At 44.2% G+C, this 27,892-nt stretch overlaps 1 protein-coding gene across 4 annotated transcripts in view; it reads left to right on the forward strand.

Annotated features, from left to right (window-relative positions):
- The first annotated feature begins 8,785 nt into the window (after positions 1-8,785).
- Positions 8,786-27,892, forward strand: part of CHD2 (chromodomain helicase DNA binding protein 2) — an 85,597-nt gene continuing 66,490 nt past the window's right edge. The window contains exons 1-3 of one of the 4 annotated variants that reach the window (XM_072933973.1): positions 8,786-9,057; positions 26,031-26,103; positions 26,813-26,899. The gene's annotated coding sequence lies outside the window, so the exon portion shown is untranslated. Of the gene's footprint in view, positions 9,058-22,618; positions 22,733-23,292; positions 23,432-24,974; positions 25,062-26,030; positions 26,104-26,812; positions 26,900-27,892 lie in introns of those variants that run through there. The other 3 variants (XM_072933974.1, XM_030281531.4, XM_072933975.1) reach the window with 3 other exon arrangements.

Here is a 27,892-nt window from a genome sequence, read left to right on the forward strand (position 1 = left end):
CGTTCCGGTTCCCGGTGCCGGCTCCCGGTGCCCGTTCCGGTTCCCGTTCCCGGCTCCCGGTGCCCGTTCCGGTGCCGCCGCGCGGGGGCAGCAGCAGCAGCGGGCGGGTTCAGCGGGACAGAGATGGCGGCGCCGCATCCCGGGAACGCCGCGGCCCCCGCGGAGCTGCCCCGCTCTGAACCCAGAACCACGGGCGGTTTGCGCTGGAAGGAACCTTCCATGGGCTGGGACGCCTCCCACTACACCAGGCTGCTCCAAACCCCATCCAGCCTGGCCTTTAATATTGCCGGGGATGGGGCATGCACCACCTCTATGGGCCAGTTTCTCCACCCTCGTTATAAATAAAACCTTCCTTTTATCTAATGTAAACCGACTTTCCTACAGCTGAAACCATTCTCCCTTGTCGTGTCCCGACAGACCCTGCTGAAAGGTTGGTTCCCATCTTCCTAGTGAGCACCTCTAGGTACTGGAAGAGGCTCTAAGATCCCCCCTGAAGCTCCTCCAGGCTGAACATCCCCAGCTCTCTCCCTGTCCCCAGAGCAGAGGCGCTTCAGCCCTGTCAGCATCTCTATCGCCTCCTCGGGACTTGTCCCAGCAGCTCTGCAGGTGGGATTTCACCAGCGAGGGGCAGAATCCCCTCCCTCCCCGCTGCCCACGCTGCTCTGGCTGCACACCAGGCTGTGTTTGCTCTGTGGGCTGCCAGCACACATGGTCAGGCCATGTCCAGCCTGTCACGTCCAGTCTCACACCCACCAGCACCCCCAGCCCTTCTCGGCAGAGCTGCTCTCCAGACACTCCCGAGAGGTTCCCTTCCATCACCCCCAATGTGCTCCATGAGGCCCCTCGGCTGTGCTTTGCTGGGAATGGCTGTGGTGTGGCTGGGATTTAGCTCCAGTCACTGATAAAGGCAATGTCATGCAACTGGCAGGGTGTTAAAGTGGATTAGAGCTTCATTTAGGGTCATTAGAGTGGATCAGGGTTTGATTTAGGGGTGTTAAAATAGATTAGGGTGTGATGCAGCAGGCCCCAGATTTAAGGACTTCATGCTGCTCCTGCTGGGTGGTAAAATAAGGCTCTCCTACCTTTGTCCTCTGGGATTCCCCAAAGGATCTGTGGGAGTTTAATTGTATTTTCTCGTGTATTTTTTGCGTTATTTCATCCTGAGTATTTAATTTGAATATCCGATGTAGTTCAATTCTCCTGGCTGTGAACACACTGAATAAGGCAGATTTCAGCAGCTCTTTCATGACTTTATTTTTCTTGTGTACTTTTTGGGTTTTTTCTTTTTTTTTTTTTTTTTTTTTTTTTTTTCTTGGCAATAGGAAAATCTCATTTCCAATTTACTGCTGTGGACAAAGCAGTACATGGCAAAGATGTATTTCCTTTTCACACTCTGTGTTGGTTTTGGCTGGGTTTCAGGTCTGACCTCTCCCTATATACCAGATGTTTGTGCCCTGTTGTAGTTGATGCTGGACAGAAAACATTGCCAGACAAGCAGATCTTCTTTTTCTCCTTTTTAAGGAGAAAATCCTTGAAAAAAATCCTTATCCTTGGCTCAGAAGAGGAGGTATTTAAGTCTAGTGGTATCAATTTGATTAAGAAAACAACATTTTCCATTTTATGTTGTTTCTTCCATGTTGGGATATTCTCAAACACTAGGAAATTACACAATCTGAATGACTGCTTAACTCAAAATTGCAACAACTCACAATTGCAACAGCCTTTGGAATGAGCTCATGCCTGACTGCTGAAACAGAATATTCACTGATAAAATATTTATGTGTTTAAAGAAAAAAGCCTACAGTGCATACCTTAAAGCCATGACTTACATTTCAATCTCATAAACAGATGGAGAAAACCTTTGGGTTTGTTTTGTTTCTCAGTGTAACAGAGCCATATTCACCTCTCAGCTTTGGGCACAAAGTTCATGACAGAGAAATGGCATTTCAGGACTGATTTAATCTCTCTGTATTTCATAGTTACTTCCATGAGGCACACAGGGGACCTCAGCATTTCACAGTGACAATAGAACTGAGTTGTGGACCCGCCTGTGCAAATCTCCTCAGCCAGCAGCAGGTAAAGGTTTAGGGGCTGGAGCAGCCCCAGACCCAGCTAGAGGAAGGAAATAGGACCAGTGGGCCATGTTAACCAGTTCTTTAATGGAAACTCTAACAGAAGCTGGCACAGCTGGGATGAAAACTGATGCAACTCTCCCAGGAGGTCACTGGTCTCATTAGGCACATATTTAACAGGAATAAATTCCAGTGCTGAGCCAAACCACAGCATCAGAGGTGAAATCAAAGTCCCCGGGGAAACCCACCATCCTCTGAGCACTACTTTAATCTTTCACCTACCTTTGGTATTGACATTCATTTCTCCATGAAAGGGTTTTTGTTTACTTGGGATAATGTGTCATTCTTCCCTGGGGAGCTGGAATTTAATCCAGGTGCAAGTCATAGCAAAGCTTTGCCAAATGCCCCATGCACTGCAGAGGGTGGCACAGGGAAAACTTCAGTTCCTGGGTGGAAAAGGACAAGCTGTGGTGCTGGCATTCACCTGACAGCAGGGTAAGACTGGGGTACCAATGTTTGCCCCAGCCTGCTGGGGACTTGAGATGGAGCACAGTAGCCAAAATACCAATTTCCTCTTTTAAGTGTTCTCAGGGGTGCTAGCTTGGCATTATGTGTGTCCTGCAGTGGAATGTGCACCCGTTAGCATATTCCTCCAGAATGAATCGGATAAATGGGACATGATTCTCCATGAGCAGGAAGTAAAGCCTCATTTCCTGTAAATCTGCGTCCTGTATTACTAGACTCCACTGTGAAAAAGAATGCCTCCCCACAGCAATCAGGCAGTGTGTGATGTGATGACATGCACACTAATGAGCAGGCTGAAAGACAGCTGCCTGGATGAGCAGACAGAGCAGGATGGCAGATGGCCACGCTCACAGGCTTCCTACCCCACTGTCTGGAGGTCAAGTGGGGGAAAGAGCTTTCAGGAGACACTCAGAAACTTCTCTTCAGTTCTAAAACACGTCTTTCAGGGGCAGTTGGAAGTGGCATTGGAGCTGGGCTTTCCTGGGCTGGGCTGGGCTGGGCTGGGCTGGGCTGGGCTGGGCTGGGCTGGGCTGGGCTGGGCTGGGCTAGGCAGGGCTGGCTGCTGTCTCCCCTGACACCACAGAACCTCTACTTCTGCATCTCCCAAACATCCTCAGCAAGTCTGGAGCTGCAGGTATCGTCACACCAGAACAAGCTCCTGTTGGCTGGAGCCTGAGTTGTTTCCAGGCTTTGCCTTTTTGGGGGTAGCACAAAAATACATGCTGAGCTTAGAAAATGTGCAAATACTTAAACCAGAAGTGGGCTAACTTGTTTCTAAGAATGAAAGAGTTGGTAGGCTCCCTCTTACAGGTCATCTTCCTGCAGTTCCTCTAACATCTGGGGTGGCAATGCAGAGAAGGCCGTGGGCTCTTTCTCTTTGATACCTGCTGATTTCATGGTGCACATGCTGTGTGCTGTGTGCTGGGTTCAGAGAGAAAAACTTCCCCAAGTCCTTGGTGCTGCTGGCTGCAGGCATCTTGCACTCCTCTGTCTCAGTCCCCCATCTCCACTCTGCGTGTGCTGGCTCTTGTGCTCATGGAACTGATCCAGCTGAAAAGTCAAGAAAAAAGGAAAAAGATGGAGTCTGAGCCTGGATGAATCCCATCAGTCTGGCTGACAGTACAGCCACTCAGTAGCAAGTGTTTCTACAGAGAAGGGGCTGCTTTGTCCTTGAGCAGCAGCTGATCTAGAAGCCAGCTTTCGAAAAACATGTTCCATGAACACTCCTGCTTCCCTCCAGCCCCATCTGCCGTGTCCCAGCCCAGCAGTGCCCCTGCTCTGCTGGTGCTTTCAGCCAGGGCTGAGCTGGCTGAAGCTCCTGCTGAGTCGTCAGCTGAATTAATTCTTTCCCCAGCACCCTGGGTGGCTATGTGTCACCAAGGGAGATGAGAAGGACGTCAGTCTCTTCCCTTAACACTACAGTGGATTTGTGCCCAATTAAAATGACTATTAACTGTGGCCCTTCATTAGTAGGACTGACAATGGAAACTTTTAATCAAGTGTTTGGCTTGCAAAGAGGCGGAGGATCACTTCTCCATTTATCACGGGTAAGTTACGAAAAAAAAAAAAACCCAACCTAAAAAAATTCCCCGTGAGTAATTTGAGTGCAATACAGCTGGCTTTTAAAATTCATGATTTAGGCGTGGGAGGGAGAAAATATATTTTAAACCCCTGCTTTCTCCGCCCAGCCAGATAAGTTTAGCAAGGATCAGGTTAAAGTAGTGACTGTTTTCCTTGTCGACTCGAGTGTTTCTGCCAGAAGTGGATTTTTATGTCCACATATAAGGGGGCTGGAGCAGGGGAAAGGTGCTGTAATGGAAGTGCTGACATCACTTCAGCACAAGGCAGCCCTGCTAATGGTGCCCACAGAGCTGGAGGAGCTCACTTGGCAGCTCACACCCGGCTAAGCCTGACAGAAAGGCTCTTTGAAAATAACTTACTGCTCCAAAAATAAACGCAGAAAGCCCAACCTTCTTCACACTGAATGGGTGGCAAAATTGCTCTCAGCTTTATGGGAGGCCCAGGACATTGTCCAGGGCTTTCCCCAGCCAGCACTGCCTTGGGATAGGGTTAATTGCTTGAGGTGTGGTGGGAATTGTTGGGTGTGATTTAATAACACTCTACATCTAAAATAAAAGGGAGGAAAAACCAGATAAGCCAGAACAGCCCTGGCCTTGCTGAGGGTGGAGACCAAGCAGGGTGCAAGGGTAAAAATATCTCATCTGTGCCGTGTCCTTCTGCCACCAAATGTCCTCCCAGTCCCACAGCCCACCCACCCAGGACTGTCCCAGGCTGCTGTGCTCCCACTCTTGGCTTCCTCATATATTTTTCATGACTGTGATCCCTTTTGCTTGTGTGGAGTGGAAAGCTGTTTCCAGCAAGGAGGAACAAAGGCTTGGTGCTTTAAGCTACCATGCTGAGGGCTTTGGGGAGTTTCTGGTGATGTTTTTGGAGGAGTTGCCTTTCTCTGCTCCTGTTGGTATACATGTTGTGCCACAAAGCACAGGGCAGAGCAAACCCACTGCAGGTGTGGGCAGCAACCACCCTGCTCCCCACAGTACAGAATCAGGGGAGCTGGGCTACAGAAAAGAAGCTGCTGTTTAAGACCATGTGAAAGTGCTTCAGCTGGGGAAACCATTTATCTGATTTTTCAGGAGAGCAAGTCCAAAACGGAGTTTAAAGCAGTCAGCTGTTTGCAGAGGGGAGAACTGTGCAGAAATCAGGAAGTTCTCAGGGTTGCTGAGGCAGACACACTCATTCAAACCACAGAATCTGCAGGGAAATTTAAGGGAGCCTGGGCCTTTCAACGAGAAATTGTCCTTTTTACATAATGAGTGTTTCAGCAGGGAGGTGACACTGCCAGCAGGACTCTGAGCACTGGGAATGCAAGGGACACTCAGGAGGTGGGAGAGCAGTGGGGCTATCACAAGAGCTGGGAAAATGAATTGAAAATGTGTATTTCAAGCGAACTTCTATAGTTTGGAAAAGTGATGGGGTTACTTGAAAAGCAGGCTGTGAAGAGATGTTTTAAACTCAAACCACGTTAATGTGAAGAGCCCCAACACAGGCTTGTGCTCAGCGAGGCCCCTACACGGTGCAGCACAGCACATAATTCACTGCCTTGCCCTCCCTTTCTGTGGAAAATGTGTTTATTTAGTGGTGGCCAGTGCTGTGTTTACCCATTATGCAGTGACAACATTGTCCACTGTGTGGAAACCCAGGTTGCATTAGCAAACCTAACAAAGCTGGGGCATCTTTGCATTCCCTCCCTTGTCTGTGTTGACTGAGATGAAACCCCTTTTGCTTTCTTTGTCTCAGAGCACAGCCTTGGAACTGCAGCAGAGAATCCCCTCGATTCCCTCCAGCGGAGCAGAAGCTGCCACAGGGGCAGGTCCATGCCTGACCACGGCTCCTCTGTGCCTCTGTGCAAGATGTCTTTATGTAACCCCAGCCTCCAACCCAGATTAGCTTTCACCGAAATGCAGGTTTGCAGTATTCCAGGGAGGCTCTGCAGGAAGCCTTGTGTGCTGCTGGAGGGTTTTATTTCACTTCTCTGTACGGCTTGTAAAAAGCTTCTTGGAAACCAGATCTTTGCGTTTTAGTTAAGAGTTCACTTATCTGGCAAAAGCTGTTTCAAGTTACTCTTTCCAAACCATGTTAAATTAATCCTTAGGTAAGAAGGAAACAGCAACAAGTACTGTGTATCTTTGTTGAGAACTCGCCGCTTCTAATTATGTCTCCCTATTCTAAGGTTTAATATTGAGGACTACAAAATGAGGTCAACCTCTATTAAATATAATGACTTTCCCTGTGGAGTTTGCAATGAAAACAGCTTCACAAAGGCTTCTATTTAAGGGAGAGGAAGTTTCTATTACAAAGTTGGTAATACCTAACTTGGTGCAGGGCCTTTGTTTTCATTTGCTGGCTGTAACAGAGTGAAAAGAGATTTGGGTTGAGGCTTTAACCAGTGCTTATCTGAGAAAAAAACAGGCAAATTAATACATGAAGATATGGAAGAACAAAAGCACTGTTGCTGCAGGGGCTGACCTAGAACCAGTCTGGCATGCAACATCTGTGATCCTGAGCCACACCAGGGCCACCAGGAGCTGCATGCAGTGAGCAAAAAAGGAAAAGCAAGAGCAGCAGGTCTGCATTTCTATTTTTGCTGCTGATACAGCTCCCCATAGGTACCCCAAGAACAGGCAGCATGGTCTGCCCTGAGGGAGACAAAATGTAATTTGTAAGGGATACAGGAGCTATTTTTGAAGACTTCTGGGAAGAGCACCATTTGGTGCTGTGCCTTCTTGCTGGGCAGCTGCTGTGTGCTCTGGGGGCAGATCCTGCCCTGCCCAACCAGTAAGTCTGCATAACTCCTGGTTTTCAGAGGTGCAGTGGCTCCAGCTGGTTGTTTGGTGCTCCTGTAACTATTTGTGTGGCTTTTGGGCTTGCTATTAAAAGCTAGGTGAGCACAATGCTGTCTTATTAACTAAATTCTCTTTTACACCAGAAATTGACGTGAACACGGCCACGTTTTTTTATTATTATTGCTGTTGTCCTGATAGCAGCATAAGCACTGCCGAAGTTTGCTCTTTCTTTAAGGGTATTTTTTTCCTTCCTGCAGCCTTGCAGGAATGTGCCAGGCAGTTGTTAAAACGCTGCTCCTGGGTTATTCAGTGTATTCACTGCCCGGTGCAGCCTCCCCGCAGGAAACACGGGCTGACCCTGGGGCGCGCCGGCAAGTGCGATGCGCATCAGCTTCTCCGCCAGCGGCGGTGCTCGCCCTTTAAGAAAAAGCCCGCAGTAATTTTCCATTACTCTGCACGGTCCTGTCTACGTGGCAGGAATTGTTTGTGGAGGCTGGAGCATCGCGGGAGAGGCGCAAGCCCCGATCCGGCTGCTGTTGCCTGGCTACGCGCTCGGCATGCCGGCAGCGCGCCGGGCTCCTGGGAAGCACCTTTGTTCCCGAAAAGGGATTGGAGTCGTGTTTTCATGCCGAAAGCCGGGGACAAATGCTGCTTTCCTCAAGCAGCCTGGCAGAACTGGGCTTTGGAAACAGCACAAGCCCGCCAAAATGCTCAATAGTAGTACTAGTAGTAACAACAACAACAACAAAACAACAACAATAATAATAATAATGTGCATGGAGTCCATCTCTTGTGGTGGATTCTCTTCCTTTGCACGAGGAAATAGCTCGTAATGTTTCTTTGCTGCTTCTCTGATCATAACAGTGACTTAATCAGGGTAGAAATACCGTCAGCAAAATCCTCCCCTGCGCTTGTTCTTTCCATCTAATAAACCAGACGGATCGCTGTTGTTCTGCAACTTGATAAGCAGGTTGGGTTTTTTTATGTAAGCTCTGGAGTCCTGACAAGAGAGGAGTCTGAAATGCCTCAAATATTTCAAATGCCGCCAGCAGAATCTGCAGCAGCAGGAGGAGCTGGTCTGTGTGCTGTCCCTGCTTGCTGGGGCTTGGCTTGAAGTATGGCAGCAGCGTCAGTGCAACAGGCGTTTCCATGATGCCTCAAGCATGGCTTCAGCTCCAGGATAGTTTATTTTATCTGTTTGAGGTTTGATCCTTCTCATTAATAAGAGTTCCGTGTTCCTGCTAGCGGCCCATGCTGCCAAGGGCTCTCCCAGCATCAGCAGACAAACTACATTGGTAGCTGTACCAAACAAGCGTGCCACCCCACAAATCTCCCCCACTTAGGTAATGCTGCCACTTCCCTTCTGCAGCAGCTCCAAGAGCCCTCAGGAGTTGCTCCCCAGGAGGAATGAATGCAGATTACTTTGGGGTGTTTGTCCACCACTAGAAACCTGAGAATTGAAAAAAAATTGATATAAAGTGGAACACACTGAGCATCAGCCTTAATTCTGCTTCATGGAGTATGCAGCCAGAGGGGAATTTTGTGCAGGCGTTCTGGCATCCTGCATTGCACAGATGAACAAACCTCACCCAACAGAGCCCTGGCACAGCTACACAGGGACCACCTACCCAGCCCCACTCCCTGGGGAGCTCCACTTGGACCATGGCTTTGAGGCATCTCTCCTGAGCACAGGCATAGCCTGCCCTGCAGCCCTGACACTGTCTCCTAACCACAACATCTCTGAGGTTTACAGCTAAGAGATGTTGGTTTCCTGCAGTTTATCTCGCAAATTAGCAACGTTCTGTGCTTTCTGGGCTCCTTTTTGGACCTGTTTCCTCACACCCAGCCTTTCCACCACCTCCTCCTCATCGCTGCTGCTGAGGGCTCTGGTGCTACCACCCAGCAGCTTGGTTGATGCCCTGACCATCTGGGGACCTGCACAGCGTTCCCCACCTCCAGGAGAGCCATGCAGAAAAGGTGGAGCAGGGCATGTTTAGCAGCTTGGCTGCATGCCACCCATCACCTGGAATATGCTGGTCCTCCATCAGTGAAGTGTGCCTTGTCTGCTGGGAACGACTGAGCAGACATTTGGGAGGGTGAGTTTCCACATCTCTAGGTCAAAATTTCCTATATGTTTAACTTGATGGTTAAAAACAGCAACTTATCCACGTTACACACTGCTGGGCTCTCTGTTCAGTGAACTTTTGGACTTTTTTATATGTCCTTCGGTTGTTTTTTGTTTGTTTGTTTGGATTTTTAAAGTAAACTACTACCTCTTACCATTTAAAAAAAACGTATCTAACAAAAGATGGGTTTGGATCTTAAAAACAGGTTGTTAGTAGTAGCCCTTTTCCTTTTCAGTGTGTTTTCAGAAGTGAAAAGCAGTACTTGGGAACGCTTTATTTTTTCAAGAAAGCACATAAACACAGAGGTGTGCAAAAGAGGGTCCATTTCCAAAATACACGTGTCCTGTGCTGTGTGTGCTCTAACACATCACCACAGCCGCCACACAGGAAAATGTGGAGGATCCTAACTGCCAGAGGAGGGTTTGCCTGCCTTGTTTGTGCAGTTAGGAATGTGGGTGAGTCACTGCTTTCTTTGAGGAATGAAACCTTCCATCCCACCCCCTTATGCCTTTGCTTTTACAACTGCAGTGCTGTTGGAGGTAACTCACGCTCCTGTGGCTTCTCTGGAGCTCAGATTTAACATCTGGTTTCACGTTTTATATTCCGTTTTTAAAAGCACACAGATGGGACTACATCTTCCCACGTGTTGTCCAAAATCCATAGGATGCTGAGGAGCATAGGAGATCCGAGCAGGCAGAGCCCCAGGCGGTCCCCAGGGAGCGAAGCTGCTTTCCAGCATCACCGAGGCAGCGGGTGTGGCTCTTGAACAGCAACGTCCCTAATTAAAAGAGGCAATTTCCAACGACAAAATTAGAACAGTCTAATAACAGGACGGCAAGAAAAGCAGAGAAAGGAAAAATGTGCTATAAAGACACAAAAATCCAGAGCACAGTTTTCTAACTTTTCTAGCTTTCAGCGATTTAAGCTTAGGGACACGTGGCTATTTTGTGAATGAATTATCTGATTTCAAAGGTTTTTAAATGACTTGAATGATATTCCTACTTTAGAAAATGAAGTCCTTACTTTATGGAGAGGCTTAAGTATCAGTTGCAGTTCTTTTATGTTTTGCAGATTCAAAAAAACAAAAAAAACAAGACTTCATAATTGTGCCATTTTCCTCAACTGCAATTTGACATCTAAACCTGATCTTTTTTCCATATTTAATAGATGGTTTAATTCTTGGGTTGGTTTTGTTGTTTTGTTTGTTTTTGTTTTTTTTTTTAATGCTGTAAATCTGCAAGTTGTTCCCAAAAGCCCAGTATTTATATTTATTCCATAGCAAGTATGTGACTAGTGTGACTGCATAATTATATCAAAATGAATTTGAGTTTCTTTTGTTGCGAAATGTTCCACGGCTACAGATATGTTTTGAATGCATAATAAACTCCAGGTATTGAGATTACAAGAGAAACTATCTGCAAAATCCTATGGATTAAGGTCATACATGAGATATTTAATTCTCCCTCCTGTGAGGTTTGATTGCAAGATAGTGAGCTCCCACTGACTTCTTAAAATGAGAAAGCTTGAAAAATTGACTAGATTCTCTCAAATTTGCTGTGCTGCTAGTGGAACTGGAGGTGTTGAAGAAATGGGGAACTGTGAGGAAAGGAAGAAGCAGAGACCAGGAGGGTCAAAATCCCTGCTGCTTCACAGCTTGGAAGTGAGGAAAGACACCAAGATAACTTTTTTTTTTTTTTTTTTTCCTGCCACAATTTGATCTACTATAGAATTCACTGTATGAGAAGGGACAGCTCTTCCCTCTCTTGTTGTGACTGCAGCGGTGTCTCAAGGCTGCAGCTGGGACCAAGGTTCTGTTATGCCAGGCCAAAGGATGTGTCCTTGAGGGTAAAGGCTGCAAAGTGTGGATGGGAGAAATGTGAGGAGCAGAATGGGGGTCGTGGGGGGAGCACCTCAGTCCTATGGAAATTCAGTGATATCTCTTCCCCTGACCTTGAATGTGCATATATATGATCAATCAATACACCACAGAGACTTGATTGGAAGGTAAAACTGGGTAAAACTGTCTGGGGGACAGCCAATCCCCAAGACCATTGCTCTCCTCCACATCTACCAGGAGGTGGATTCGGTGAATTTTTTTTTCATAGAGGCGGCTGTTCTGCTTTTTTTTTTTTTTTTTTTTTTTCTCCATAAACTATTACAAATGATCTGATGGGAATAACTTCCAGTAACTGATTGTGTCATAAAAATGGGGTGTATCCTTATAGAGAACAAGCCACCCTGGGTTTAAGTTAAATATAGATCAGCTGCATGGACTCCCTCTCAAAAAAAAGTGTGGATGTAACAATTTCACCCTGTTGCAGACAGGATTAGTCACTGGTGTTCTTCATGCCGTCCATAACTAGGGCATCGCTGCTGCCTCACTTCTTGCCCGAAGGAACCTGGGTGGTGTTTGTGCAAACCCGATTGGGCTGGGGAAGGGGTGGAGAAATGCAGCTCTCAGCCCGGGATATATTTAGTGAATGCAGCTGTGGGAGGCAGCAGGAACAAGAGAGCTTTTGTATTGCCTGTGCTCTATGGCTCACATGCTTAAATAATCTGCTAGTTTCTTACCCATATGTTTCCTCCCCTCGGTCCCCAGTGTTTTTAATTTGAATGTAAAGTTATGCTTCAGTCAGAATACTTCCTAGAGCTTAAAAGTGAGATGTGTTACAGTGTCAGCCTTAGTACAGCACTTCATATGTGGCAACCTGGAACTTTCAAGGACACTGGACTTTCTCCATGGCGGCTAAGGAAATTTGACTTCATCTTTTAGGGAAGGTAGTGATGTTCCAATATGCCTTTTATGTGCACTGCAGAGCTTGCCTAGGGTGGGAGCAGACCTGCAGCGCTGCTGCGGCCCTTCCCAAGCAAGTGAAGTCTGCTTCTTGCCACAGCTCCTGAGCTGCAGTGCAGAGCCTGCTTTTGGCACCCTGGGCACTTCAATGAGCTGTACAACCTTTGCTGGTCCTCCTGGCATCCCCGGGAGTCTGATCCAATATTCACTGGTACGTCATGGGATAAAAAAGGAGGACAAAAATAGGTTTACTGACCCGCTGGGTCAAGCGGGAGCAGGTTACTGTTGCTGCGCATTAGGACTAATTTGTCAGTGCTCTCTGGCAATGTTCAGGCTTGCCCCCAGAGAAAAAGATCGAGGCTGAGAATTCCCTGTGCGTCTTCCTCCCTGGCTTATTCAGTGACACACAACAAGCTACGAGCTGGCCTGCCTCAGGCTTTAAAGGTTTATAACAAATTATACTGCAGTATATTTAAAAAAAAATTTTTGTGTCTTGTTCTGATGTGGTTAAGGAGTTGGAAAAACAAGATTGGTGCAGGGTATTGCTGTCAGGATGGTGGAGACATCACATTTGGAGGGAGACAGACACTGCCATGGCTTTCCTAGAGCTTGTCCCACCTTAGGGTGTTTTCCCACCCACAGCAGCATTGCTGGGAAATGTTGCAGTGGCACATCCATTCTCCGGCAGAGCAGCACTCTGACCCTTCCCAGCCCGCCATGGACAGCATGGATTTGATATCTGATACCTGATATCCGTATCGGAAATGCACCTCCTGTGGGTGGCTTTTATCGTCCACCACAGGCCAGCCCTGATCCTCAAACACATCCAGCTTCTATCAAAACGGTGTGGTGTACGTGTGCAGGATATAGCTGTCCCTCTGCGATCTAACAGAGTTTCAGTAGCCAGTTTGTCTATCGAAAGTAAAAGGAACAAATGCATCTATGAAGAAATGTGTACGAACAGGATGCCCTGGGAACCTACAGAGTCTTGTCAGTCTCGAATCCCGCGGACTGCGTGCCCGGGACTGGCTTTGTTTCCGCAGTTAAATGGTTAACAGGAGCACTAATTGGCTCGGAGCGCTTCAGCCCTTTGCAACAGATTATTGGCATGCTGGTAGGAGCAGCTCCCTTCCTTCCCTTCCCCCTTCATTATAAAAACATGTACTGTACAGAAACCAAATACCACATGGCGCCCTGCGCCGAGCCCGTCACCGCTCCCCGCTCCGTGTTCAGCACAAAACTCCTTTTATATTTGGGAAGCGGAGGGAGAAAATTCTGGAAAGGCGAGATCGTGGCGATAGCGGCTGAATCGGCACATTTATTGGCAGTGTGCAGGAGCTGGAGCCCACAGCCCCACAGCCCCACGCCCGTGTGGGGAGCAGTCCCGAGGGGGTCCGAGAGCAGAGGGGAAAAGCCGTTTTATGAAGGAGAATCTCCCCGTCAGGTTTCGGCTTTGCGGGGGGCTCTCGGGACGTACCGAGGGGCTGAATGTGAAGAGAGAAAAATAAAAGCTTTGCGGGGAAAAACGAAACAAACAAAAAAGAAGTTGCATTTCTGTTTTTCCGAGGAGCCGGGGGCGTTTTGAGGCCGCTGTCTGCAGAGGCAGGCGCCATTTCGTGAGGCGGCATTAATGCAGCGCGAGGAGACATGTTGTGTTCGTGCAGTTCGGATTTTAAGGGTTTTCTCCTTAGTTTGAAGCAAGAGGCTTATTCATCCCGCCTTCATCCTCCTTTAGTCCAAAGGCTTTCGTTTTTTAAACTTGAAGGAAAAAAGTTATGACAAGCGAGGAAATCCAGGGAAAAGGGGGGAAGTTCTGAGGGTATCACAGTGTGCAAGCAAAATCAGGTTTCTCTCCAGGAGACAAAAAATCTTAGAGGTGTACATGGTTCCAAAAATACCACGAACAGTGTAGGGGGGATACCAAAAATGACAGCGTGGCTGTACACCCAGCCCAGGTGTGCAGAGAAAATGGGGTACATCAGGCATGTTTTAAACAGAGGATTTTTTTCTGCTAATAAATAAATAAACAAACAAATAAATAAATATATCTGACTGGTCTATGCACATACAAAACCGGCCTTTTGTGAGTTACATGAGCTGACTTGATTTCCAGGTTTTGAGATAGTAGTTTTGATCTAAAAGCCCAGACTATTGCTAGTGCTGCAGAACTGCTCTTTTGATCAAAGGAGAAAATAGGAATCGTGGCAGGAGTGAGCTCAGGCTGATGCCCTTCAGCGCAGAACTCCTGGAGTAAGCTGCAGCATTTTCATTAAGGGCTTTTGGTACAGGAGTTGACTTTTTACCACTCTGGACCTTCACTTGCAAAATGCATTATAAGGCTCATTTGTTTAACAAGTCTCTGGGAGTTGGAAGAGGGAGAATTAATGCTGGCATTTGGGAATACAACTGATAGTGCTGCATTTGATTTTGGTTTCATGTCATTATTTTCTGGTTTCAGAGTCAGGAAAAACTGCTCATTTATTTTTCATGTAGCTGTATTTTTTCTCCTGGCATCTTAAGGAGGCAGAGCTCATGAAATGGTGCTGTTAAAGTCTTGGAGCTTTTGATCTGATGTTCAGTTTCAACAAATTTCTGTTCTAGAGGTTCTGCACTTTGGGGAAGGCTGCACATTATAGAGATGAATCGGTGCATCTCCTAAAGGAAGAGCTACAAAATGAGTGCAGAGGGTCTCTGTTCATCTTCCTTGCTGACCCATCAATGAGCATCTCATTGCCAGCTGACCCATCCTAATGTGTAGCTCAGAAATGTTGCAGCCTCTGAGGGAATATGGTGTGGGATTGGGAATGCTGCAGAAGTGCAGCACGCTTGGGTGTGGGGCTGCTGACTCCCAGGAATGCAGCCATCGTTATTTCAGCTGCTCACAAAAGACTTGGAATCTTCCACCAACAGTATTCAAATCCCAGCTAGGTTTTCAAGGAGTATTAGTCCTAATATTTAAGACTCCTCCATGTTATGTGCAGCTGAATTTTGCAAGGTCTTTGATGTCCTTGTTCTGGGTCTAAAGGTTCCTTTTCAAGCTTGTCACCTGCAAAGAATTCTTTGAGACAATGATTCCTTTATTACAGAAAAGCCTCTTTGCCACCTCACGACCACTATTTTTCTTGATTGCCCTTTTTTACTCTTCCAAAGTTACATTCCATCTGCAGTTCAAACATAACCTGGGTTCAGTGCACTGCTCACCAGCAATAAATGCAGAAGAACTCTAGTGTGACATTCATGCATATGCTTGGTTTGTTTGTCTAAGACTGTGCATTATAATGATAACATAAAGCATAAAATAGTTTCCATATATAAAAATCACTTTTTCAGTATATACTAATGTGCCTTTTGGAACCTCTTAATTAGGCTGTTTTCCCCTAAACTTAATTCCACATTATTAACAGCATTTGAGTAGACTTCAACATTCCAATTTTGGTTACAATTTTCATTCTGTTCAGTGTGTGTGTGTATAAATATAAATATATAGATATATGTACATACAAGAAGATAATCCTTTATTAATCTTTTGAGCAGAACAGTTTTTGTTTGTTCAGCAGAGGTCTTGTGCCTGAATGTTCATTATCAGCACCTGATATGCTAGCCTGGAGCACAATAGCTTAATAATTGGAGTTTAAGGGGGAAAAAAAAGCTACTTATTAAAGTCACAGTGTTTCATTTTCGTGCATGTTATGATTGTAAATTATTCAAGCATTTGCCTTTAGCTCCTACACATAAGAACTTATGCTCTCCACATATTTTTTCTCCCAAAGTGCTCTATGGGTTTCCTTTGTCTTACACCCTAGGTTGGAGTATTCAAAGGTACTGTTTAATATCAGTAGCGTGTATGCCTCGTTAAAAGAAAATCTGAGATAGTTTCTAAATTAAAAGCATTTTATTTAGACCTATTTTTGTTTCTACTTCTATCTCATGTTTGGTCTCTTCGTAGTCAATTTTCTGTTTTAGGGAAAATGTTTTAAACGTGTACTGAAGGAGAGGAATAAGAGGTGAAGTACCTAGCGCAATTTATTCTTTCTTTTGCCATTATTAATAAAAAGATGAAAGAAAAATAAGTGTTGGGGGAAATTAAAAGAATGGTGATGCAATTATATCTGTATGTGCAAAGTTACGACATGCTTGTTTTACTATTAAAATTTAGACCTCTACTTCAGGTTTTCTTTCCCTTTTACAGACTGGATTAGTTCACTTCAGTTGCATTTTCCAAGTACTGCCATACATGTTCATCCTTAAGTCACTTCATGTGCTTCCAAATCCTTAGGACAACATTTGGTTTAGACACCAAGAAAAAAACTGGAGTGATTCCCTGGGCCTAAATGTAATTACTCAGCCCTGAATTAAAGGCACAGGCACATAACTTATGTCCCATGTGTTTGGAGTAACAAGAAGAGATCAAACTCTCAGCTTTTGTCATTAAACTAAATAAAGACATATTTATAGAGAGAAGTGATAGATTCTGGTTAGATGCATGATCAAATCTTGTAGAAAATAAATCTTGTTTTGGCCACATAGAGCCTTGTTGGGATCTTCCTCTGGGTGAAATGGCAATGAAGGTGACAGTCAGATTTTTCAGGTGGTGATCGAGCACTGTGCGTGTCTCAGCCAAAATGTCTTGTGTTTGCTCTGCTGCTTTAATTGCACAAAAAGCCATTGACCTAATTTTGTTACAGGATTATACCAACAGTGTTTTCTAGGGTTGCTTATGTTTTGTCACAGCTCAACACCTAATATAAAACTTTTACTATTAAAAAAAAAAGTTTACTGTGAATAGTTTTAAGCTGAGACAAGATTGTCACCCTTACTGGGTTGGTCAGAGAGAGGGGTAGTATTTGTTTCAGCGTGAAAATCTCTTGTCTGCAACAGTTAAAGCTGGTAATTATGGAGTTTATGTGCCTGACATGCCCAGAGCTGCTCCAGTCCCTGGGCTGATGAGCTTTCTGAGTTGGGTAAAGTCCTGGCAGGAGCCAGTTTATAATGAATTGACTGTAGGAAGAAAATATGAAAGCTCATGAGAAGCATCAGCCTGACACAGGAGCTGTTTCTGTTCAGGTGACATTCTAATCCAAAGGTGTCGGTGCCTCACTACAGCAAAAATTGGACTCCACATCTAGCAAGTGTTGACAAATATGAAAAAGTTTGTTTTGAGTTATTACATAAGGGGTCTTTCATATATATGGTGCATTACAACAGGGTGATTCAGTGCTTTGTCACACTGTCTATGAAATAAAAAAGTATATGCTTGTAAGATTTCAGAAAAAAAAAGGTACCGTTTCTTTTCCCTGCATGTGGCAATTTACTGAATAATGCATCATTTTGTCAACTTTTATATAGCAATCAATAAATGCCCTACTGTGCCACCTGCACACGGGAGACGAGAATGAAGATCATTATAGAAATAGGCTTGAAACTTGCTTGAAATAAAAATCCCAGTTCTATACTTGTGGTTTTGGAGGCCTGGGCTGTTTTTCTTTTAATTCTAGAGTAGCTGTTATTTATCTTGTTCAGCCTGAGTGAAATTCCTCATGTTTGCAAGGCCGGTATGAAACTCTTTGCCTCCAAAACTCCAAGGAGATTTACCAAGAAAATATAGTTGTTGTTACAATCATCATAATAACTTTCCAAAGTCTCCACTAGAACTCAAATGGAGAGTGTGTAAAAATAAAAATTTGAGCTTATAGTTGGAAATTTTTTGTCCTCCGTCCTTTGATTTTGACATATAAACACCTATTTGTGCTAAATCTGTTTTCCCTTTTCTGATCATATTCTTTGAACAGGTAAACAATCAAACTTTACTGGCTTTTGCAGGAAATAAGTTTCAAGGATGGTAAGGTAAATGCTTTTGGAAAATGAGCTTTAAATGTGCATTAGGAAATGATCATGCTAGAATTTCAAATTATGTGAAGTTACAAAAAAATTAATTTCATTGTCTATATCTTCTAAAAATTTTGCAGCTACATTTAAAGTCCAGATATTCTGAAGATTTGGCTTAAAAGTTATAAAATATTCTGACTCATTATGTAACAATTCCATACCATATTGGAAAATGGGAGAACAGTATCTTTTTTGAAATGTAAGATGGGATTAGGCTCCCTTAATTGTGCGATATTTTTGGGTTTTTTTTTAAACAAACTCTTGTTAAAACAATGACCACAAAACACTCCTGTGACTCTGCAGACTCCATTTCTGGCTGGAATGGTGAGATAAAGAATGCTGCTTGCAGCTTCTACCTTTTAAAGTGATTTTAAGCCTATCACCAAGTGTGTAAGGCAGGTGACAGCACCTGCCATGGTGTGCTCTACCTCTGGCATTACAGTCCCAGGGAAAGTGCACTTCAGTTTCTTATTTGCTTTCAAAGGTGATGTCAGCAGTAAGCAATCATTTTTTTCATGTAAGGAGACATGTAATACCTTGTTAACACTTCTATGAATTCCAGTGTCTAAGTGGAGATGAGTAAAACGATCAGTATTTTTCTACCATGTCCCAGTCCTCTTATAAAAGTTTTCCAAGCCAAGCAGAATGGTTTGTTACCTAAAAGGTGATCTTGAAAAACCAGAACATTCCATACAAGAAGCAGGGGCTAAAAAAGGGGGTAAAGAAACAGATTTGTTGTGCCAGGCTCCAGTGGTTTACTTTAAGAAGCAATTAAACATATTATTAACCAATCACCCACATTATTGAAGTTTGAAACAGTCTAGAGTTTTAAACTCTTATAAGATTTCAGCACAATAAGGACTACTGCTTCTTTCTGACTTTTCTTGTACCTCTAAGGCTGCCATTTAAGGCAATAGCTGTGTGTTAGACATTGATCAAATACAGCATAAATACCTTGACTGAAATTACAGTATAAATACCTTAACTATTTCTTACATCCAGTCAAAATGCCAACAAGGGCTAGTTTGAAGATGATCTGTAATAAAACCAAAGATCTTCCAAGTCTCAAACCTCCTTAAGAAAAGTGGATTTGATTTCCCAAGAAAAATGTGTGTATATTCCCTAGTGGAGTTAGTATAAAGCATAATAATTAATCCTCTCACTAGACAATAGTTGCTGGTCTGTTATTTGCTTTATTGTATACAGGAACTCATGCAAAACTGAAACAGCGAGGTGTGTCGGTTGTTAAGGAGCTCTTAGATCTAAACTTTGAGCTCAGGCCACAAGATCACATATACAGTGAATATGTACTGACTCTTTGATACATTGTGACCAACAAGTTAAAAAATTGCTTAGGAGAGACCATTAAATACATTGAATCCATTTCTGACTTCCATTACATCTTTATAGTTTTTATTAATAACTTACTTTCCTTTGAAAGCAGAAATAGAAGGAGCTGAATCTTGGTTAAAATAGCTTCATTTTGAATAAATTGAAAAAACACTGGGGTTTGGCTTAGACCGAAGATTTTTTCTTTACCATATGTTTTTAACACTGATAAGAATTTGTTTCTAATTATTCATAGTAATAAATCCTTTTTTTTTGCTGCTCACAAGGTTCATCATCCTGAACATGAGCCCCATAGAAGTGCCAGCAAACCCCCCATATTAACATAATCTCAGTTTTTGGTGTTAAAGCCGAGGAACAAAAAGGGCATATGTAGAAGTTCTCTTTATGTGTGTCGATGTGTTTGCAATTATTCATTACCGGCTGGAGCAAAAGTCTGGATTTCAGTTCCAGTTCCAGACTTGGAGCAGAATGAACAGCACAAGTTCATTGCTAGAACTGTGTTTTATCCTTGCTGCTGCTGGGTTTATTGTTTGTCTTGTGCCAGTAGCAAAAATCTTTAGCTGGGATCAATGCACCATGATCATTTTCACCAGTCACACGGGGAATGTGGTTCCATGCTTAGAAGGTGAATTTGTATCTACTTGAGCAGTTACTGTGATTTTAATAGTGAATTACTGAGGAAGGAAACAGAATGGGGAGGAAAAAAAAGCAGATTGTTTGTTTGACCAACATATTACAGGTTATATACAAAATCTGAAAATAGAGCCCCTGCTTGATTCAGGACAAAGTGACAATGTCTATAAACACCCAGGTCACAGGAAGTTAAATGCCTCCCACAAACAGCTCGCTGTGCTCAAAGGGCATTCTATATCCTGTTTGCATATTCTCTGTCCAAGTAATCCAAACTATTCTGTTTGGCCTAGGGCCTAGGAAATTTGCATTGATTTCTTCTCAAAAGTGAGAGTTTTGGTTGAAGAAAAGTTTGGTGACATTTCTCAGTATTGTTCAGGCTCCTGTTTTGTACTTCAGAAGGCAGATACAACACTTAACCATTTTGTCCAAGATTTGCCTTTCCAGCCATTTGCCTTCCAATATTTGCCTTTCCATTATATTTGCATTTCCAAAGATCTGTGGGCTATGCTGTATAACAAAGAATAAACTGCTTCACCAACCTTTTGGTGTCCTCTGGTACCGAGGGCAGGTTGGGACAGGTGGGGAAGGCACTGCCCTGTCCTTTTTATATTGTCCCTAAGGGATAATGGCATAGGGCTGGGGGCAGGAAGAAAGGTTCCAAAAGAAAATAGAGTACCAGAAAGTCAGGTCCTGTGCCTCCATCTGGCATTCCAGCCACAGAGGCAATCTCAGAATAGTTCCCAAATTAGTAATGGAAACATTAACTCGTGTCATTATATTCAGACATGTGGTTCATAAAACATGGCTGAAGTGTTTGGTCTAATGATACACAAAGGAAGAGAATATATTATCTGAAAAAGAAGGAATGAACTTTCTAGAGGAAATTGCAGTGTAAAAATGCTGAATTTAGGAGGAAAAAAATGGGGTAACTGCAGAGTAGGAATGAGAATTTTGTTCTACTGTTTCATTAGGAAGAAGAATGCAAACAGTCTGTTCCTGGTAAGGAACAGCAACACCATGGCTCTGCAGAGTGATTGTACTTGTGTTCACCTCCATGCAACTGCTCAGGGCTAAGGAACAGAGGAGGTCATGGAATCTCATGGAAGGATTTTCAGAGCTGCTTCAGGTCTTGGTGCCCAGGAAGCACCACATAATTAATGAAGATACTAGACTTTGAGTAATTTTTTGGTAACCCATAGCAGCAATAGAGTAACGAACTTCCAGAAACATTTATCTATAAATGTACATGGGGTTGTTATGTTGGCTTTTTTTTTTTTTTTTTTAGAGGAACAGTCTATTACACGAGACAGTTTGGTATAGCTAGAGAAAATCAGATAACAGTCTGAGCACACAGGTTAGGTCTTGTTCAGGCACAATCTCAACTCTCCTGGCTGGAATCACACTACTCTTACAAGGCACTATTATGTCTAGAATCCCTGATCTCTTTTCTCCCTTTCATGTGGTTATTGCAAGTGATCACACATATATTCTGCTAGAAGCATACTTGTGTTTTGGGAAGAAACAAGAGAAAGGCTGGAAATTGTACATGGAATTTCTAATCTTGGTCTTTGCTGTGAAGTTTTACCATGCAGGATTGTCTGAAAATGCTGACATAAGGAGAAATGCTGTTGCTGCACCCTGCTTTCATCTGGATCCTGCCTCATCCCCCTTTTGGTGGTTTTCCAAGGAGTACAACATCTGAGTTCTGTCTGTGCAAGCGCCTTTAGATGCAGTTATATGAGAGCAGTTCCACTGAGAGCAAGAGGATTGGCCTTTGCAAGAATCAAAATGGGAGAGAAGTTGCAAGAACAGGCTTTCTGATATCCATAGTCTCCATAGACTAGAACTTCAATAATTCTTCTTGTGAGAGGGAAAAAAAAAAAAAAAAAAAAAGGCATTTTGCCCCTTTTCAGTGAGAAGCTGCATTGGCTCCTTTGTACCTGTGCTGGGGCACCTTTATGTGGGTCACCACCATCCCTTCTCTGAAGATGGTAACACCTTATCCCACTGTCTACAAGTAGTAGATATCCCCTGGTATCCTATACATGAAGTCATCTTTTCTCTGTATTTTGCAAGGAAATACAACTCTTGGCTCAAACTCATAGGGATTGATTATTTTCAGCTGGCCACTTGTGGCTTTTCCAGGACTCAGCTCAGGAGAAATTTGTCAAAGTCCAACTGCGTGATCTCTAGTGCCAGACTGGATCCTGAGGTCTTCCATAGTAATTTGAAGTATTATTAGTTTAATTCTGTCATAATTACCAGGTTCATTAATATGAAAAGGAGGACTTAGACAATTTCTTTGTGCTTTTAATGGAGTCACCTGGGCAAATGAAAGAAGGTGAAAGGTATGCATATTATTCAAAGTGACTGCTGAAGTGAAACTTTATCTATAAATATCAGTTCTGTCATGTTTCCTATGTGTGCTTCTTGCAGAGGAGCACCATAACTGGAGCTGGGCACAGGATTCATGGCAATGACCAGGAATTTAAGGGTTGCCTTTCCATTTTGCTGGTATCTGAAGTGGTTTCCATGGCTCTAGTCAAAATAGGAGACAGTGTCCTAGTGAGACTGGCACACCAGAGAGTTTCTAGGGTGTTGGCTGAAAAAAGCAGGATACCTAGTTTTATTTGTGTGTCTGTTTCTGAGCAGCAGTAACGGGGACTGGTGTGGCAGGCAGGCAGGTGAGTGGGTTGTGTGGCTCTGTGGCCCAGCCGGGCTCTGGAGCTGAGGGTGCCCAACAGCGTCGTGTATCGCATCAGAACAGAGGGGTTCATGGCCCCCCGACTCTGTGGGGACCCCGGTGGGTGAGCTGTCCCTGACTGATATCAAGGGCTGATAAGAGAGGTGGTGTTTCAGGAATGGCGGCAAACGGGGCGGCAGGAGCCAAGGCAGGGGGCTGAACCCCGCTGTGTGTCAGTGCAGGCAGGCGGAGGCACGAGGAGCTCCCGGAGCGGGTCAGGGCTGTGCGGGGCCCTTCAGGTGGGACGGCCCGGCCAGGTGGGGCTGTCAGGGGGCCGCGCCCGCTCCCGCCTCCCCCTGAGGGGCGGCTGCTGCCGCCGGCGCGCGAGGAGGCGGCGGGAGCCAATGGGGGGCGGCTGAGGCGGGGAGCGCGGGCCAATGGGAGGCCGCGGCGCCGGAGCGCGCGGGGCCCGGGCGGGGGGGAGGCCAATGGGGAGCGGCGCGCGGCGCGCGCGCAGCCGAGGGCGGGGAGGGGCGGGGCGCGCGCGCGGTGCCGCCCCTTCCCCGCCGCAGTGAGGAGCGACCGGGCGGCCATGTTGTGCGGGGGGAGGGGAGCAAGGAGTTGAGAGGAGACGGCGGAGGCTCCCTCACACACACGGCACAAGATGGCCGGGGAGCAGCCGCAGCTCCCGCCCGTCTCCCGGCGCTGTCCCCACCGCTCGCCCCGGAGACGCCCGCCGGGCGCCCTCGGTGCCGCTCCCGGGCGCCAAATCGGGCCCGGCGCTCTGTGGGCTCTGGGGCTTCGCCGGGCGGCGAGCCGGGCTGCCGAGCGGGGCTGCCGACGGTCGGGCAGCAATGGCGCCGGGCTGCCGAGCGCTGCCCGCGCCGCTCCCTCGCCGGGCGGGCGTGGGGCCGCCCTTGACGGCGGGCAGGGAGAGCCGTGAGCAGCGCCCCGTCCTCGGGGCCCCGGGTGCCTGTCAGCGGGCTGCTCTTCGCCGGGTAAGTGCCGGAGTCTGCGGGCTCCTCATTGTCCTTTGTCCTTGGGAGGAAAAACAAAATGTCCTTGGAGCCGGGAGGGGGAGGGGGCGCGGGCGCTGCCTCCCCCTGCCCCCTCCTTTCCCCCCCGCCGCTGGCTGAGGGGACCTGCGGGGACCCTCGGGGACCCGTGCCCGAGACCGAGCTGGGCTGAGGCGGGCGGCGGGACAAGGGGAGCCCGGTGACCCTCGGCGGCTGCGGGCGCTGCCTGCGCTCTCCTGCGAGCGCCCGGGAGGCTCCGCACGCCCCGTCCCCGGTGCAGCCCCGGGGGGAGCAGCGGCGGGTTTGGGCTCCCCTGTGCAGCACCGAGGGCAGGGGGGGCTGCGGACCGGTTCCCCCCGGCGCCGCGTTCAAGGGGGATATCTGCAAACCGGGCTGGAACTCCAATGCAGCAGTGGAGGGAGGGGGGAGAGGTGAAGGCTGTACGACAGCATCACTGAAATGTTTAGCCCCGTGTCTATGTAAAGAGCGTTTCTTGCCCGTCGCTGGTCGGATGGGGATATGTTTTCGTAGTTTCTAAGAACAAAGACGCCATGTCCTTTTCTCTTAAAAATAAAACTTGGAGTGGTTTTTTTTGTGGGGTGTTGGCTTTTAACTCTTTGTAAACCAGTAAGAGAAACAGGCTGCGGATGAGACAGATTGGTACTTTATGAAACAATAGAGAGAAATTGAGTTCACTGGAGAAACAGCAATTCAGGCGCAGAAGTTTAAAAGAAAACTAGGAATTACGTGCAAATTTGATTTTGCAATTAAAACGGCAATGTAGAATCTTAAAAACTTGAGAAAAACAAAGCTCGGTCATGCCAAGTCTACCGTTTAAAGTTGGCAAAATACTACGGTTGTGATTTAGGCGACACTACAAAAAGAAAAAGAGAGTTACTTTAATACGATTAACACGATAAGGAAAAGGATGAGTTTGCGTCTGACATGGAAAGCTTTTAAAAAACATTTAATGATTATCAGGTTTGTTTTGACTATTCAGTTTACAGGTTTTTTTTCAGAGATTTCACACTTACTTCTCTTTACAAAACATTTTAATGGTCCTTTCGGTGTTCTGATAATTTAGAAGTTGTACAACACCTATTGCAAGACTTCCTAAAAATGCAAGTTTAAATGTAATGGCTGACGTTTGTTTTGGCTTGGCTTGCGTTCAGCAATTACCAATTTAAGGGTAAAATTGTAATTCTAAATATGTAAAAAGTCCCTGTAGAAGAGCAAAAGGTAAATACTAAAAACTTTAGGTTTAATTGGAGGTTGTGTATAGCCATGTTTGTTGGATTTTAATGGTGTACGCTTGTGCAAGGTTATAAAACTCTGTGCAGATTTTAAATACTGCAGTTGGAGGTAAATTACATTTTTCGGTACTTCCTCTGCAAATAAGAATCTGTCATTGCAACAATTGAAGTTACCCCTTTTTTTGGAAATAGAAATACAAGTTTTAGCAACCACTGGACTTCTGTCACCTTTATGTAAAGTGTTCGGTGTCTTTATTTTAGATTTGGATTATGGTGGTTTTATAACCCCAGCAACAGTTCTGCAGTGTAGAACAGGTTCTGGCATACACACTTTGCCCTACAGAAAGTTCTAGCTTTAGGTGGGTGTCTGCTGAATTTCTCTTAAGTATATTACAGGATAATTTTAAAATAGTTTTGACTGGTTTATTTTAATAGCTGAAAATAAAATAGCAGGTAATTGTCCAGAAAATAAATTACTTGTAATTAATAATGTGTTTTATTTAATAGTTCTGCAGCAGGTTTTTTATATTTAAGATGTAGGTGTTTGAATTTATACATCTTTTAATCCAGCATAAAAATGTTTTGTAAAATGGTATATTTACAGAATGATTCTACACTTATTATAAGAGTATGAAGTAATGCTGGTGATAAATATAATTGCTGCAAAATAAAATGTTATGGCTTTTCACAAAAGGCAAGAAAAGTTGGCTAGAGGTTGTGCAAATATGGTGTTCCGTGTGTTAAAAGAATATAGTTTGAGATCTGATTAAAGGTTAAAGAAGCTGAAGGCTTTAAAACTGTATTCTAAAGGGCAAAAAAGATTTTTTTTTTTGGGAGATGAAGTAACCTAGGACTTGAAATTCAGAGAAGCTGATGACAGAAGCCATTTTAAAATAACCTTGCTATCAGTAAAGGTTTTATTTGATTTAGTATAGCCTATTGCTAAAGATTTTAATGTGAAAAAAAAAAAAGTAAAAGGGCTGAGGGATATTGTGTAATAAATTTTGCAGTAAAAAACCCTTAAATTGGAATTTTATCTCTGTCAAAATTAAAGTAATGGGAGACAGAAGAGCAGACTGCAGTTATTCATGAAAATCACAGATCATGCATGTTGTATGTCAGTCACTCATCTCCAGTGGGTTTTTCTTCAGCAGGAATGTATAGCCACTCATACTTTTATTTTTAGAGTTCAGTTCAAGAGATAGTTACTGCAATCATAAGTTTTTCCTGACTTAATAAATATCTAAAGATTGATAGATTTCAGGTATATGGCTAGCGCTGCTTTTCTAAAGCAAAATACTGAAAATTTCCATACTTTTTTTTTTCAGGTAGGATTTCATGAACAGAACCTTATTTCCTGACTGCCTTCCAGAGGATTCATTCCTGCCTTATTTTTCTTAGGTAAGAATGGTTATACCTTGTGTTAATATGTTAATTTACTTGTTATTTTTTTGAAACTGGAATTTGCCTTTTTGCTACTATGCAGATGTGAAGAAAAAAAAAAAAATCTCATTTTTATATGGAGGGGGACACATTTTGTAAATTGTCTGGACTTCTTAAAAGCTTTTTTTGCAGTTACAGGTAAACTGTCTTTATATAATGTCACGTTTATGTGCTGCTTGGGTATAAGTTTCAGTTTACTAAGGCTATTAAATAAGTTGGTTGTTTATTTTTATAATAGATGGGTACGTATATAAATACTGTATTTGGTGGAAAAGGACAGTATTTGCGTATAAACTGAAGTTCTCTATGTCCTGTTTCACCAGTGAAAACCTGCATTAAACTTTGAAAATTATTTAGGTTTTTTTACTTAATGAGTTTGTAGTAATAATGTTTGGGGAAATTGTAGAATTTGTATGTAAGGGTGTAACCCAAGACTTCAGGAATTCCTAAAGAAGGAGATTTTTTGGTCGTGTTTCTTGGTTTTGGGGACTAATGCTTAACAATGATAGAATATTGGTTTTGTGCTGTTGGTAAAACTTTTGTATATTCAAAGGCATTTCCTTTACGTGTTTTCAGAAAGTTTGTCAGTCAAGAATGTCAGGATTTAAAGATCTTATCTGTACCTTGTTTTAGACAAACCTGGTTTTGTTGTTTTTTTATCTTTTAGGGCTATTACTGGATATTGTTCTTCCAAAGATTCAGATGACTGGTTGGGCAAAAGACCTTGAGCAAAATCCTGTACTGTGCGTGCCAGGTATGTTACACTGTGTTGTTGGATTTTGTTTGTTTTGTTTGGTTTTTTTTAATCATCCTGGAAACAATTTTTTCAAAATAAACATTAAACATTGAAGTTTCAGTGTTTTACCTTGTTGAATTTCTTTTGAGCTTAGTGCATTTGGAAATTGTTAGTATGTATGTACTACAGCAATGTTAATGTCTCCTGCATCTTTGAAGATTTTATGGTTACTCACAAGTACAACTTTTTAACAAAATCTATGACCATGTTGACATGTGGTGAAGCCAAAGGATTGTCATCTCCTAAGGATATTGTCTAATCAAACTTCAGGAATGCTTTTCCTTAGTTCAAGGTATTAGTTTATTAGCAAAAGGATGCTCGTAAGATTTTCCTTTTCAAGAAAATTGCTTATACAATAAACTTTAAAATTCTGGTTTTGGTGTAAATTTTATTCTAAATTTTATTCTACAAGCCCAGTTGTTATGAGGTATCTTGCTCTTCTTGAAGTGTAAACAAAGCAGCTTTTTAATGTTTATTTTTTTGTTTTTACACTTCAGATTCTGCATTTAGGATCAGAGTAACCTTTGAGTCAGGCTTTCAACACTCTGTAATTAACAGTGGGAGATCCTGTTTGCCCGTCTTAACTGGTTCCTTTTCACAGCTTCCCATGCTCGTGTGCTTCTGTGCGTACTCAGGACCTCAAAGTGTAAACCGTCTTCACGAGGACACGTGTGTCAGGATTCCCAAAAATACTTTTGATGATTTGCTTTTTCAACTTACATAATTCATCGTGATAACAAAAAAATACAATTGTGATCCCTCACCGGAGTGCAGCTCGTTTTTTGGTTTTTTTGGGGTTTTTTTTTGGCTTGGATGAAGCTTTCAGTCTGTTAATAGAGAAGAGGTTGTACACACTTTCCCGTAAGCTTTACAAAAATGTCTCTTCAGGTTGTAATAAACCTTTATCTGCAGTGAGTCACTGCTGATGTGCAAGGTAGGGTTCAAATTATA

The sequence above is a fragment of the Taeniopygia guttata genome, chromosome 10 (assembly GCF_048771995.1).
Source record: "Taeniopygia guttata chromosome 10, bTaeGut7.mat, whole genome shotgun sequence".
NCBI classification, from domain to species: Eukaryota; Metazoa; Chordata; class Aves; order Passeriformes; family Estrildidae; genus Taeniopygia; species Taeniopygia guttata.